The following is a 14,079-nucleotide window of genomic DNA, read 5'->3' as shown; positions in this document are numbered from 1 at the left end:
CACTGATTTTAGCTGTAGTTGTGGGTGCTCATCGCTGTTGGCCACAGTGGTTTTATGGGCACTGTTTCCCCAGCTGAATTCAAAGCCATCCTAGCTGTGAGTTCATGCTAACTCGGGCCCTTTGCTCTTGTGATGGCAGATGAATTACAGGCTCTACCAGCACAAAGGGGCTCAGGATGCTGCAGCCAGCAGAGCGCTTGGAGCCAGTAGAGCCACAGCTTTTGCTGGAAGTGAGAACTGACAGTACACTAAGGCAACTTTCCCAGTGGGCTCCTCTTTGCTTTCTCTCTCACAATACAGGCATCAGTGTGTCCATCAGAGCAGAGCCAGGGCTGCAGAGCTGCACTTTTCCATGAGCTGGTGGGTTGAGCAGGTCTTGGAGCTTCAAAAACTCCCCAAGCCCATCTCCTGGAAATGCCAGACTGGGACAGGCTCCCCAAAATGAGGTCCAGCCCCAGCTTATGCCATCAGTCTCTTAAGCACCAAACCTCCTTTTTCAGGGGCTTAAATTTTCTCTGCAGCCTGTCCTTTGTATTGCAAAGTGAGAGGGTTGGAAAATCATCTTGCCCCTGCCTCAGCTAGGGCTGGGGTCTAAGGGCTGCTTTGTTGTTGCTGCTGGGAAGCCAACACATCTCCCATCCTCAGGGCTAGATTCCAGCTGGAAAACACACAAGGTTGCCTGTGGGTCTGGTTTATCGTGGGAGATGTGGCTTCTCCAAGTCACACTGTTCAAGAGCATCCTGGGGTTAAGGTGGGTTTGGGCAGTCCCAGGCTGGACCAGGAGCATTTCTTGCAGGGGCTGGGATTGCATCTTCCAGGGCTCAGAGCCCAAAGCACTCCCTGTGGCTCCAACTGGCAGGTTTTTGGGTTTAAAAAATAAAAAGGGGGTTGTTAGTGATCGCAGGGCTGGCACCACTCCTGCCACGCTGTGGGGTGGATGGCAGAGTATGTGCAGTGATGGGAAGATTCTTCCTGGTCCTCTGCACAGTATCACCATCACAAACAGGCTTTTCAGTGCGCAGCATTGGCTGCAGGATTAGTCCTGGGTCTAACAGCTGTGAGGCGCAGAAGAAAGCGGGTCTGAAACAAGAGCAACCTGTAAAGCATCCCCGCGTGTCACAGGCTGTAGCGTGTGATGCGCTGGCTTGGCAGAGCTCGGAGCCTGGTGGGAGGCAGCACGTCTTGCTCCAGAAATGCTTTTGGCATCCTGGAGGGTCAGCACGACTGCCCTTTCCTATTTGAACATAGGCTGTTGGCTCCAGAATCACCAGGCAGTGATGAGAAGGGCTCATGTCCCCATGCCCTGTGTCCTTCCCCATGGCCAGGCTGCCTGGTGTGTCGGGGTTTGTGCCAGGGAAGCACCATTACATCATCTCCTAAAGAGGGAAGAGGAGGAGGTTAATGGAGAAGAAATTATTAACTAAAAGATGTAATTTGCCTCTGATTTTCATAGATATTCAAGAACCTTTCTGAGCATTAAGATACCAGCTGTTAGAGAAGCCCTTAATTTGGTGCATTTGAAACATAGCAGGAAGCTGCCTAATACCAGGGATTAAAAGCCTGTTTCTGCAAAGTAGGAGCAAGAACCTGCTATCAGAACAAGGGGCTGAGTATTTTAGAGGGATTTATAACTGCTGGGATCCTTTAGCTATGCAGATGTGACAGTCCTTTGAATGGTGTCTGCTTCCCATGTCGCCGCATCTTCAGTGTCTTTCATAAATAGGATATTCTCAATCCGCCAGGCATGTCAGCGTGGTGTTGGGAGGAAGGCTTTGTGCTGGGAAAAGCCGTCTCTCACCCCCTGGCCTGGGCAACGTCTATTGGTTACAGCAGCATTTCCATCCCATTGGGATGGTCTCTCTGTCACCCAACGGTCTGCAATGCTTATTAGAGCTTCTGCATTTCTAAGGGCTAGAGGGATGGAGCTGGTGTAGCACTGACGGCTTTATGGTGTTGAAAGGACGGGAATGTGCAGTGGGTACCTTTAGGACACATAGTAAGGGTACTGTGTGATGTGAGCAGGTCACATACCAGGCTGGCAGTGGGTGAGCTGAGCAGCTTGGAGGTCCCAGACCTGTGGTTCTGATCAGTGTTAGCTCAGATTTTGGTTTTCTCCTTTAACCCACGTCATTTTATCCAAGGGAGTTGGCATCACTGAGGAGATACTAATGCCACAGGGAAGGATGGAGGAAATAATACTGACTGCTGTGACCAATGTACCCACAGCAGCCAGCACAGTTCATACTGTGTGTGCTATATGTGCTCCATATATACACCAGCATTGGTGCAACACCTCGTTGTGTGGCGCAGAGCCTGTCCCTTCTTGCACATCCCTTTGCTCTGATTCCAAGGAACATTTCCCCATCCATGGGCCACAGAGAAGCCCCAACCCAGCAGGACGTGAGCACTGCAGCAACCCTGCAGCTCAGCTCAAACCATCACGAGTTAGGAACTCTGTGGACAGCTTTTTCCATACTGAGGTGGCTTAATAATGGCTAATTATCACTGGTGTTCGACTGACCTGCTGGACAAGCCATTGTCTAGGTTTCTGCTGGGAGGAGTGTGCCACGTCACGGCTGCTGTTTGATTGCGAGGATTTAAATCCAAGCGCTCCCACAGTGATGCTGCTGCCGCATGGTGCCTCACCAGGCACCGTGGTGGGGGACAGAGGAGGGGTCTTTGATCTTTGGAAGCACATTGTGTGGTGGTAGTAAACGGATGGGATTGGAGCTGATCTATTCCAGTCACAGTTCTTGGTCTAGCAGGGAAGCTCAGCGGTGGATCCAGCTCACTAAAGACTAGATTAGAGCAATTTTCCCCTGTTGCCTCACAGTGGGGCAGATCCTGAGCTCAGCACCATCCCCAAGTCACTGGGGGATTATTTTCCAAATGGGTTGTTTGTTCATTCCTTATCTGTTTTGTGCCGTCTCTTTGCCACGAGGGAATAGAGATTTTTGTTTAAAAGCCTTTTGCAGTTTCAGACTGTTGCTTTTATGCCATTAATATGGAGAAGACCCAAATTACTTACCCATGGAGCCAGCTTTGCTCTCTGGATCATTACTGCGTGGCAGACGGGATGTCAGAACGATGTGTGGGGGACGCTCCCTGGGGAGCAGCCGTCTGTCCTCCCCAGGGTCCCTTCCCATCCCTGCTCCAGCTCTGCCACTCATCCCAGCTCTTGCTCCAGCTTGGCACAGCCCCGGGACATGGGAAGCTCCTTGCCGACCCACACGGCCCCCGTTTGAACCCCCTCCAGAAGGAGATGCAGTAAGTGCAGGGAGTTTCTGGGTGTTGGTGGCAGATAAAGACTAGACACAAGGAAGGAATTGTTGCCTCTGAGGGTGGTGAGAGCCTGGCCCAGGTTGGCCAGAGAGGTGGTGGATGAACCATCCCTGGAGACATCCCAGGCCAGGCTGGACGAGGCTCTGAGCAACCCAAGCTGGTGAAGCTCATGGCAGAGGCTGGACTAGATGAGTTTTGAAGGTCCCTTCCAACCCAAATTATTTGATGATTCTGTGATAAGCAGCCAAAATGGTTTGGTGGCTGGCAAGGGGAGAGGATTTGTGTCAGCGCTCCCTCACTGCAAAAAAACTCTGCTAAACACCCCTCTCCAGAACCAGAGAGGACAGTTCTGAGGGATGTAGGGATGCTGTGCCAAGCACATTCCTGCAAACTGGAAACACCTTTCCCTCTGTCCTTGGAGAACGCTGTTTCTCCCATCCCCACCTGTAGAACAGGGCTGCTACTTCTTCACAGTCTTAGGGAAAGGAAAGGATGAATTGGTGGCGGTGCTGAGCAGCACCAAGGTGGCTGGGGTGCCATGGGGAGGGACGGACATCTGCTGGCCCCTGGCGCTGCCAGCCCGGCAGCCGGCTCTGCCTCCGCACAGCCACGGTGCCGCTGTCAGGCAGCGCGCCGGGTCGCTGAACCGATGCGGGGATTTGTCATAATATTGATGGGGAGTTTGGCAAGTTAATTTTAAATCTGTCACTCCTTCCCCTCGTCGCTTCTCAGCCCTTAATAAACCGGCAACGGCAGGGCGTGCTGACAGCTCGGTGCCAGCCCTGCTGGGGGGGCTGTTTGGGAAATGTCCCCACCTCATCGCTCCACACTGTGTTGGGGGAGCGGCACTCAGTACCCCCCCCAGCTGTGGGTGCTGGTGGGGGGCAGGATGGGTGCTCAACCGGGTTTTTTAGCATCACATCCAGGCACTTTGCTGGTGCTGCCCGGCCGGGACCTGGCAGCCAGCCCCGGCGAGGACATCGTGCCTCCCCCGCGGCGTCACAAATGTAATGTCTGTAACTAGTTAAATTAACGCTATTGATTTTCTCATATTTTTTTCCCCTTCTCTTTGAAACCTCCGAGCACAGAAGTTATAATTGTGCTGTTTATTATTCCTGTGCCGGCGAGCTCGGCGCCAACCGGCACCCCAACGCCTTGTTTACCTATTACCCTTCAGGCCGGGATAACGGATGGATCTTTTTTCCAGTGGCTGCCTTCCATTTCATTTCTCTTTTATTATTTGTTGCTGCAATTCTATTACCTGTTCACAACTCTGAAGCCTCAGACACGCTAGTTGGAAGCAATGATGTCTTTCCAAGCCCGGCTAATGCCCCAGGCCGTGTCCTCAGGAGCAGGTGAGGGCGTTGTTAGTGGTTTAGCAGCTCTCTGGAGCTGTTGTGGGATGTGATGCTCCGCTCTTGGCCCCATTTCCCAGACCTGCTGTGTGGAAGCCCTGTCAGGGATATCCTGGCTGCTTTCTTGAGTCCATCCATCCCTTTTCAGAGCCCACAACAGGTTGCACATAGACACATGCTGTGTATTTTGAGTGCATCCTCACCAGCCAGGTTAAGCATTGAGGTTTTATCAATCCAGTGAATAAATGACTAATGCAATTAGCGCAGCACTCCGTCAGCTAGGTTAGGATTACATCCTGCGTGCATCAGCCCTGCTCTGTTTCAAAGCTCGCGTCCCACCGAGAAGGAGAACAGATTGTGTGGCTTTGAGCGGCTATTTCCAACAGTCTGCAGCCACGTGCTTTTGCACACTGGCTTGGTGATGGCTTTTTATCCTTCTAGCCAAACAAAAGAGAGTCTAGTGCCAGAGATATCCTAAAGAGAGTGTAGGGGTCCAGGGTGGATGTTTTTTAAAATACACTGATTGAGATGTCAGTAATAGAGGTGTTTGAAGTAGTAGAGGTTTTCAGATTTGTTCTGTGTGTGGTGTGGGGAGGATTTAAAGAATGGACCATTGCATCCTTGGCAAGCATTGGTGTTGCAGCCACCTCCTGCTCCCGCTGCCCCGGCCCTGCTCCAGATGTCCCTGAGCTGCTCCGCCCCATTGCAGCCTGCGCGGGCAGCGGGGTCACCTCGCGCGGGGTCGGTCCCTGCTCCCCGTGTTCCCCCGGCACTGGCAGCGCCTTTGTGTCTGCGCAGATGTTTGTATTCTCTGCAGCTGATGAAAATATTCATTATCTTGTTAGCTGCTGTGGTGGAGGAAGTTCAGATTTGCATTTCCACAGCTGATCACGCAGCGCAAACAGAGCCTGTCACCCAGCAGCGCTAATTGGGCAGAGCGGGGCTGTGCCTGGGCAGGAACCCCCCTCCTGCCCTTCCCACCCCCCACATTCCTGGTGGGGTGCGGGGGAGGATTTGAGAGAAGGGAACGGAGCTGGTGAGGGGCTGGAGCACAAGTGTGATGGGAGCGGCTGAGGGATCTGGGGGGTTCAGCTGGAGAACAGGAGCTGAGGGGAGACCTTCTGATCTCTGAACTGCCTGAAAGGAGCTTGGAGCCAGGGGGGATCAGGCTCTGCTCCCCAGGAACAAGCGCCAGGAGCAGAGGAAACGGCCTCAAGTTGCGCCAGGGGAGGTTGAGGTTGGATGTGGGGAACAATTTCTTCCCCAAAGGGCTGTGGGGCATTGGAACAGGCTGCCCTGTGAGCCTTTCCTATCGCTGACTTTTATGACACTAATTATAGCTGGTGTTATTGCATAGTTAATGTGCATTATTAAGAGATGCAGTGGAGATTGGTTTTATAATAACAACAGCTCAGATTTATAAAGTACCTTTCATCCCAGGGGGTCCTTATTGGTTTTATAGCCTTGCTGTGGTGTACAAGCTTGCAGACACGAATTGCTTCTCCTTCTTTCCTTGTCTGATGTGGGGTACAGGGCCTCTGCAGCCCTTCGGGCCACATGAAAATAAAGGTTATGTTCAGCCAAAAAGAAGGAAGGGAGTGAAGCAGTAGGGTTTGAGGTGGTAAATTGTAATCACCCAACTCTAAGCTGTGATAGCAGGGGTTTTCCATCATGCTACAGGCAGTTCTTTGGTGGTCACCATTAGCATGAGCCCCTGGGTTTGTGCTGCTTGTGCCAGCTTGAGCAGCACCTCTGGGGACAAGGCTGACACCCACCCATCACTGCTCACCCTTGCTAGTGCCAGTGCTGGTCGGTGGAGATTCCCCATCCAAGGACTAAATCGGCTTGACATTGACTTAGCAATGCGAATCCTTGCTGCAGGCAACACAGTCATGAGCAGGCACCAGCACGGGATATCTGAGCGCTCCGCGGCTCTGCCAGCTGTCAAACCGTACCTGCTGTCGAGCTGGCAGCAGGGCTTGGATGCAATCCTCGGTGCAGCAGAAAATCTTGGCTTGTCTTGTTCCCATCCCAAGTCATCTCTCCAGAGATGGAGGATTTGCCTTTCTGTGTGTTGCAGAGAGAAGAGAAGGCTCTGGGGAGACCTTATTGCGACCTTTCAGTACTTAAAACAGGCCGATAAGAAAGATGGGGACAGACTTTTGAGCAGGGTCTGCTGCAATAGGACAAGGGGTGATGGTTTTAAACTAACAGAGGGGAGATTCAGGCTGGACATGAGGAAGAAATTGTTGTCCCTGAGGGTGGTGAGAGCCTGGCCCAGGTTGGCCAGAGAGGTGGTGGATGAACCATCCCCGGAGACATCCCAGGCCAGGCTGGACGGGGCTCTGAGCAACCTGAGCTGGTGAAGATGTCCCTGCTCATGGCAGGGCCTGGGCTAAATGAGCTTTGAAGGTCCCTTCCAACCCAGACTGTTTTATGATTCTGTCTCACAGCGATGCTCCCTTGCTGTCCTGCTCTCACCCTGCCCAGAGCGCAGCTGGGTGAGGAGGCCTCTCCCATGGGCTGTTACCTGCAGCAACAATTTTCTTGAGATGAAAACTCAGGTTGTTTCTGCCAGTTCACTGGTCTGTGTATGGCAGCTCGCTGCAGACTGCCTGCGATGGTCCGTGCTGGCAGGTTTGCTGCTGGCAGAGCCACGGGCCAGCCGAGCATTCTGCACCAGCACCTCTGTGAGCTCCCTGGGGCTGCAGCCCTGACTGGTGGGCACGGAGCACCACTGGGGCTTGATGGAGCCCCACATGGGGATGCTTGTGTATGGTAGGTCTTGCACAGAGGGGAAGCGGGAGCATTAACCGCGTTGAAATGACTTTGTCGGAATGCCAGCATATGAAATGTGTGGTGATATTGCAGCCCTGCCACTGCCTGTGGCTGTTTTTCTTCTGCTTCTAATGACTAATAGAGAGAAGACAAAACAATTTCTATTAGTTTCTCCCACGCCGCAGTGGGTTTCTTATTTTCCAAACCTCATTAGAGTTTGTAATACCATGGTGGTAGTCAAGAGCGGTCCGACTCACCCTGGGGGGAATGAAGAACCGAAGAGATATGATGTTCAGCCCAGTATTAACACTGCTCCTGGCTCATTTCCAGGGTCCCTCCTGATTCCTTTCCAAACTCTTACTCCTTATCTCTGTCTTAAAGGTTAACGATGAAGCCTAGGAGAGAAAAAAATACGCTTAAGATTCCAAATTGTTAAAAGAGAGTTGATATGTGTGCTGAGCAGAGAGCTGGCTCTGCATTTACATTGGAAAAGTAAATATTATTCAAACGACAGTGCTTGCGCTTCCCAGGGCATTGCAGCTTTGGGGATGGGTTTCCCTGGAAAAGCTGCTTGTGTGCAGAGACACCACTGCCTTTGGGTCACCGTGCCCAAATCCTGCAGGACTGGATGCAAGTCTGGCACCAACCTTACCCCAGTTCCTTGGGAAGTCCCAGTGTGTGGTCCTGGCTCCTCTGGCATCACTGGGAGTTTTGTATTTGTTACTTCCTTACAACTCACGCTGATGGAAGTGCCAGACATAGAGCTGCTTGAGCAATGCCAGAGAAATGATTGCAAACAGCACACAAACAACCCGCACAAGAGGACCTGCCGCCTTGGCTCAGCTCAGCGCTTAAATATTCATTCATAAGAGGCGGCCAGCCCTGCTCTGGGCTGCTCAGGAATAGGGAAACCATCCCCATAGAGAAACCATCCCCAGATCATGTCGCAGTGGCTACAGCCAGTGTGCGGAAGCTCCGTGAGCCAGGATGTCTGTCTGTCTGCACGGCTCTACCCCATCCAAGTCATTAAAAGGCTGAAATTTGCTGAGCTTATGGAAGCCAACAAGGTCAGAGCCTTCGGCTGTCAGCGATGGTGAAGCCGACGGAGGGAGGCACCTTGAAGAGCAGATACACTGAGGAAGACACGGATCCTGCTGAGCAGCACCAGCCTTTTGTGAGCAGGCGGTTTTCTCATCAGCTCTTGGGTGATTCTGACACCTTCCCATTGCAGGAGGGTGGCACATGTCTCAGATGTGTCCTCCTGGCTGTGCAACCAGGTTGCAGGCTCTGGACAAGGCTGCTGAGGCCAAAACCCAGCCAGATGTGGGCAGTGATGGAGCCACCGCCTATCTTACTGGTGAGATCAACCAAATGCTTAATGTATAACCATGCATGGAGAGGTTTGGGCTACTTGTTGGTTTGTTTTGCCCCTACAGAAGGAGGAAAGGGGCAGAGAGGTGTGTCTGGAAGGGTGTTTTTCTGGGTGATGATGCACCTATCAGTGTCGCTCACCTAAGGTATCTAGCAGTAAATGCAAAAATTTGTGGTCCTGCCCTGTCAGAGGGAAGGCGCTGTCAGTGGACTTGGGTATTTCGGGCTCTGGTCCCGATGTAGCAGATGTTACCTGGCTTCGAGTGTTAATGATGGCAGTTTCTGCACCAAGTCATGTCTCCGAGTTCACTTGCATTTGCTTCCTGAGGGATTTACTCTCAGTGTAGGATTCCCAGAGCAAGTTGTGCCAGAGTTACAGGCAAACAAGAAACAGGTTGTCACTCTCTTCTCTTTTACCAGCTGGGGCTGTGTCAGCTTTTCGTCCTCACCCTCTCACTCAAAAATGGTTTTTTTTGACTTTCCTTGAAACTTCTTGCAGAAAATCACCTTTAATCTTAGATTAAGCCTGCAAAATATCAGTCTGAAGATGAATAATCTCTATATTTGCAAAGTTGCGTAAGGAGCTGAAAACTAGAGCTTTGCATGGGATTCCTCTTGCAGCCCTGACTCGGTAATTAAGGCATAAATCCAGCTTTCCGTGCCTGCGTGCTGCCTGCTGCACAGGCGTTGCTGTGGGAACCGTAACTTCCCAAATTTGTTTTTACTCGGCACTCCGCTTCTGCCTGTTCCCAATGGGCACGCCAGAGGAAGAAGATCCACAGCCTACCGCAGGATTTCATCCTTTACTGGAATAAATAAATAGCTGTATGATGGGAAGTGGGGCAGGGAAAATAAGACAAGGTGATAACTGGGTGCCGGGCTGTGGACACTCCACCCGGGCTTTGTTGCTTCTGCTGATCAGAGCCACGTGCTGGTGGTGAACCTCTGCCAGCTCTGGTGCTTGCTGGGGTGCTAGAAGGAGATCTCTGCTCCCATCACTTGTGGCTTGTCCATCTTTCCGTCTCAAAGCAGATTCCAGTGTGTTTCCTTTAGAAATGGCTTGAGGAGAGGATGCGTTTTGTGATGGCGAACATGATGTTCCCCATCGGTGCCATGGTGGGCACTGCTGGTTGGGTTTCCCTGTGCGCTCGGGGGTGTCACTAGGGCTGTACAGACCAGAGGAGGACTTCAGTGTTTGTGGGATGGTTTTAGGTGATTTGTAGGAAAGTGAGGTTGGAATGGTCAGGTGTTGGTGGAGCACGATGCTGATGAGCATGGGCACAAGATTCCCAGGTCCTGCTGCTGACCTGGGCTTGGGCATGAGTGGTACAGGGAGTCGAGTTACCGGTTCAACAGCTGGACTGAAACACCAGCAGCATACTTTGGATTACTGGGGAATGAGTTTGATGTTCTGGTGCACTAATGGAGAACGGGAAAGCAGTCACAGTCTCCATTGGGACTTGCGTTCAGCTACTGGGGAGATGCAGAACCCCTCTGGGAGGCACGGAGGTGGTGGCAGCACGGTGGTGGCATCTATTCATCTTCCTTCATCTATTTTGTACTTGAAAACAACAACAAGCAAAAAAAAAAATCTCTGCTTGGGTTCTGCAACAGGTTCATAAATAGTTTGGATCAAGGAAATTCCTCTTGTTTGGTGACTAAACCATTCACCAGGCAAGAATTCCCTTCCCCGCCTCTGCCAGCTCATGGAGAGCAGCACTGCTCCTGCTGCCCGTGCCCTTCTATCTGGCTGTCACTGCTGTCCCAGGTCTTAAAGTCCCATGTCCAGATGTCATTTGGCTGTCCCCATCACAGTGCCATGGCTGGGGTCCCTGCATGGCACCACACACTTGGTGGCGCAGGCACTAGCAGGCTTTGCAGTTCCTGCTCCCAGCTGTGATCGCTCGTGACAGCCATCACCCTTTGCCTGGTCCTGCAGCTCTTGCTGTCCCCTCCCATGCTTCGGTGTCCCCACATTGGGCACAACAAGGGAAGAGGGGCCCAAGTGGTGCCACTGTGGCTGTGCTGGTGCAGCACTATGATTTGTATTCCAGTGCCGTGATGAAAGAGCCGTACAGACAGAGCCCACGGTGTTTTGCTGGTGCTGGCTGAGCCCTTCTCAACACCTCTCTGTCACAGGGCAGGTGACTTCGCCACCACAGAGCCCCAGTCCCGCAGAAGAGGGGAGCGGGAGGGGGGTCCCAGTCGCTCCCAACCCCACGGAGCATTTTAGGACAGGTTTGGGGCTCAGTGAGGCACATGGAGGGATGATGCTGAGCACCATGGACGCAGGCACATCACACCAGCCCCAAGGAGCACTGTGCGTGCCCAGGGGCACCGCGGCCCCAGCGCTGGTGTGATTTACCTCCCCGAAACACCTCAATTTAAATGCTAATTCTCCCTGAACTGAGAGGTAAGGCAGCTATTGAATATTGTTGGGCTGTTTATTGCTGGTGCTGAAGTGGGACATGCTGGGGAGGGACGGGCAGTGCAGGGACAGGACTATCGCAGCATGGGATGATGGAGGGGTGGGGGTGATGGCTGTGCCCATGCTGGGAGGGGGCTCCAGGGCGTGGCAAAACCTGACCCACCTCTCCTTTTATTATTCTGCCTCATTATACAGGAGTGAGGCCTCGCTAAAATTAATGACCAGTAAATTTGGAGTAAGTAACAGCTGCTTCAGAGGGTTTGCATTAAGCCTTTATAATTCACCAGTGCCCGAGGTCATAGAGACAAGTGGGGGGAGATTTACAGCATGCTTACCTTCTCCAAAGTGGCTGTGGAAACAGGACACCCTCTTTTCTGTCTCCCAGTGACTCTAGATCAATCTTTTTTTGGTGACGACAAGCTAAAAAGCAGCTATTTCTGAATGTCCCCGTGTCAGATGCAGGCTGAACTCTTGCGAGCTTGCAGCCACCCCAGCGGGAAAGCTTCTCTGAGGGAAAGTTGGGTCAAAAGCTGGCACTAAATAACCTCAAATCCATCATGATTTCTCCAAGTCATTGCGGAACAGAAAGAAGTAAGATTAATAAATTATTCTTGCCAGAAAAAGGCATCCTCTCAGACTCGCATAGCAGAGAGCGCAATCCTCACATAGTCACTTTGCTGAACATAAGCACGCTGGATGATAATGTGATTAACATTTGTAGCTGTGCCGGCTCAGATAAGGGTAATTAAATCTCACGCTTCAGGGCATCAGCTAATCACTTGTAGGGTCATTTTATTTATTTTATTTTTTTACCCCTTCATGAATATATTTGCCCGGTCGCTGCGATGCAGGGTGAGCATCGCTGTCAGTGGCGGATGGAGGCAGGAAGCCCCATGGCAGGTGATGCTCAGATTTGCTCAGATTTGCTCCCTCAGCAAAAACCCCTTTTGCTCAGGGATGCTGTGGGGTGCTGGTCCTTTTTGAGGGCTGTGTGAGATGCTGCCAGCACTGTGGGGCACAGCAGTGCTGCCCTACGATGCACTGCACCACGGGTGTATCACATGACCTTGGACATATTGTTTAAGGTCAGATTCCCTGAAAAATCTCCAGTTTGTGTACCAGATTTCAGAAGGACAGGAGGACACCGGCACAGCAGGCTCTCGCTGTCTGAGCCCTTCTCCTCGTACCTGAGCAGCCACTAATTGCATTAACCCCAACCAGCACCTTGGGATGAGGGAGCTGCTGCCTGTTATCTGTCACCCGAGGCAATGAGTGGATTTTATGACTCGGCCAAGGTTACGCCATGTGTCCATCAAAACCAGGATTTTGCACTCAGTTTAATCCAGGCCACCCTGCCAGTACAAGAGCTCAGTAAAGCCTTTAGCCATTTGACCTTTCCCAGCATGAAGACTTGTTTATCTGGAAGTCAGCTCCCTCCCAAGGCAGGGATGAACTCTGGGTCGGATGCTACTGGGGACTGGGGCTGCAAAGGAGAAACAGCATCTCCTTGTATAATGACTCAGTATCTGCAAAATGTGCTGGGAGATGAGCAGGTCCCTTGCAGGCGAGCTCTGCGAGTCAGCGAGTGCATTCAGTGTGTGCCGTGCTGGAGAGAGCAGTGTGCTGATTGCTGCTGCTGCATCGGGCATCTGCTCCATGGGGAGACACTGGGGAGCAGAACAGGTGACGGAGGAGGATGCTGTGGGTCTAGCAGGTGCTGGGAGCAGACGGGTTTGATGGGTTCCCTCCTGATCCCATCGGAATAAATCTGGCTCCATGATTGGTAGGAACCACTAAGTCATGAAAGTGCTGCTGTGCCTCTTGAAAATGTCACGGACCCCGAGGTGTGAACCCTGCACATGGTCCCACACCCGGTGGCTTGGCCGTGCCCCAGGTGGGGACACGCACAGCAGCACGTGCACAGGGATATTGTCTCATCCCTCTTGTCTGGTGTCCCTGCCCCTTGCACAGAGGCTGACGGCTTTGATCAGAGCTTGCAGAGAGCACAAAAGCCTGGCAGAAACTCTTTTCTTGTGCCTCTACAGCCAGCAGCGCTGCGAGCCGCAGGGTTATTAATAAGGCACGGTGGAAAGGAGCGGCAGCCCTCTGCCGGCAGCAGCCGCCTGGCACAGGTGGGTTGGATGGCCCCATCATCTGCCCTCCTGGTTTGCCTTCCTGCACCCCCAGAAGCAGGGGGGCTCAGCAGGGGGGCTGCACCATACCCAGACCCTGCACCCTGCGGGGGCTTCCCCCTGCACGGCTTTGGCTCATCCCTGCTTTGAGGTGGTGGGGAGGAGGCTGGAGGTGGAGAGGAAGGAGATGCAGGAAGGGTTTGGCAGCAAAAATGCATCGTCAAACTGCTCCTGGAGTGCTGCCTTGTACCGCTGCTCCCCTCATCGCAGGAGCACATTGTGGGCACACGCTGGTGTGTGCACCCTCGCCTTGACTCATGCTTGCCCCTTGTTTTTCCTCGACCTTTTGACTGCTGAGCAGTTAAAGCAAAGGCATTACAACAAGTGGCACCACAGAGCGCGGCTTATCAGTAAGTACCTTTTATTCGAGGCGTCAGATCCAAGCAGCAGCCGCTGAGTGCAGGTTCCCCTTGTGCTGGTGTGCATCTCCTCCACCTTCTCCCTCTGTAGCTCACGTGCCAGGGCCACCAGCCACAGGGGACGGTCCTGTCCCCCAGGGAGAGCCGATCTGTGCCCTCGTGGCATGGGCAGGTGTCGGTGAGATGGTCCAGGTGGGTTTGCATGGTCAGAGGATACATTGCTGCTTTGCATTTTCTCTGCTCCATGCGAGGATGCAGGGTGCTGGGTTAACGCAGTCTCCTGGTGTCTGCCATGCAATGTGTTTCTGTCCCAT

At 52.7% G+C, this 14,079-nt stretch overlaps 1 protein-coding gene across 2 annotated transcripts in view; it reads left to right on the top strand.

Moving 5' to 3' along the window:
• The window catches only part of ASTN2 (astrotactin 2), a 312,197-nt gene that overhangs the window by 181,464 nt on the left and 116,654 nt on the right, over window positions 1-14,079 (top strand). The gene's annotated exons all lie outside the window — the stretch shown is intronic.

This window comes from Patagioenas fasciata, chromosome 20 (assembly GCF_037038585.1).
Source record: "Patagioenas fasciata isolate bPatFas1 chromosome 20, bPatFas1.hap1, whole genome shotgun sequence".
In the NCBI taxonomy this organism is placed as follows: domain Eukaryota; kingdom Metazoa; phylum Chordata; class Aves; order Columbiformes; family Columbidae; genus Patagioenas; species Patagioenas fasciata.
The sequence above is the reverse complement of the archived record's forward strand: the minus strand, read 5'-3'. Positions and strand labels throughout refer to the sequence as shown.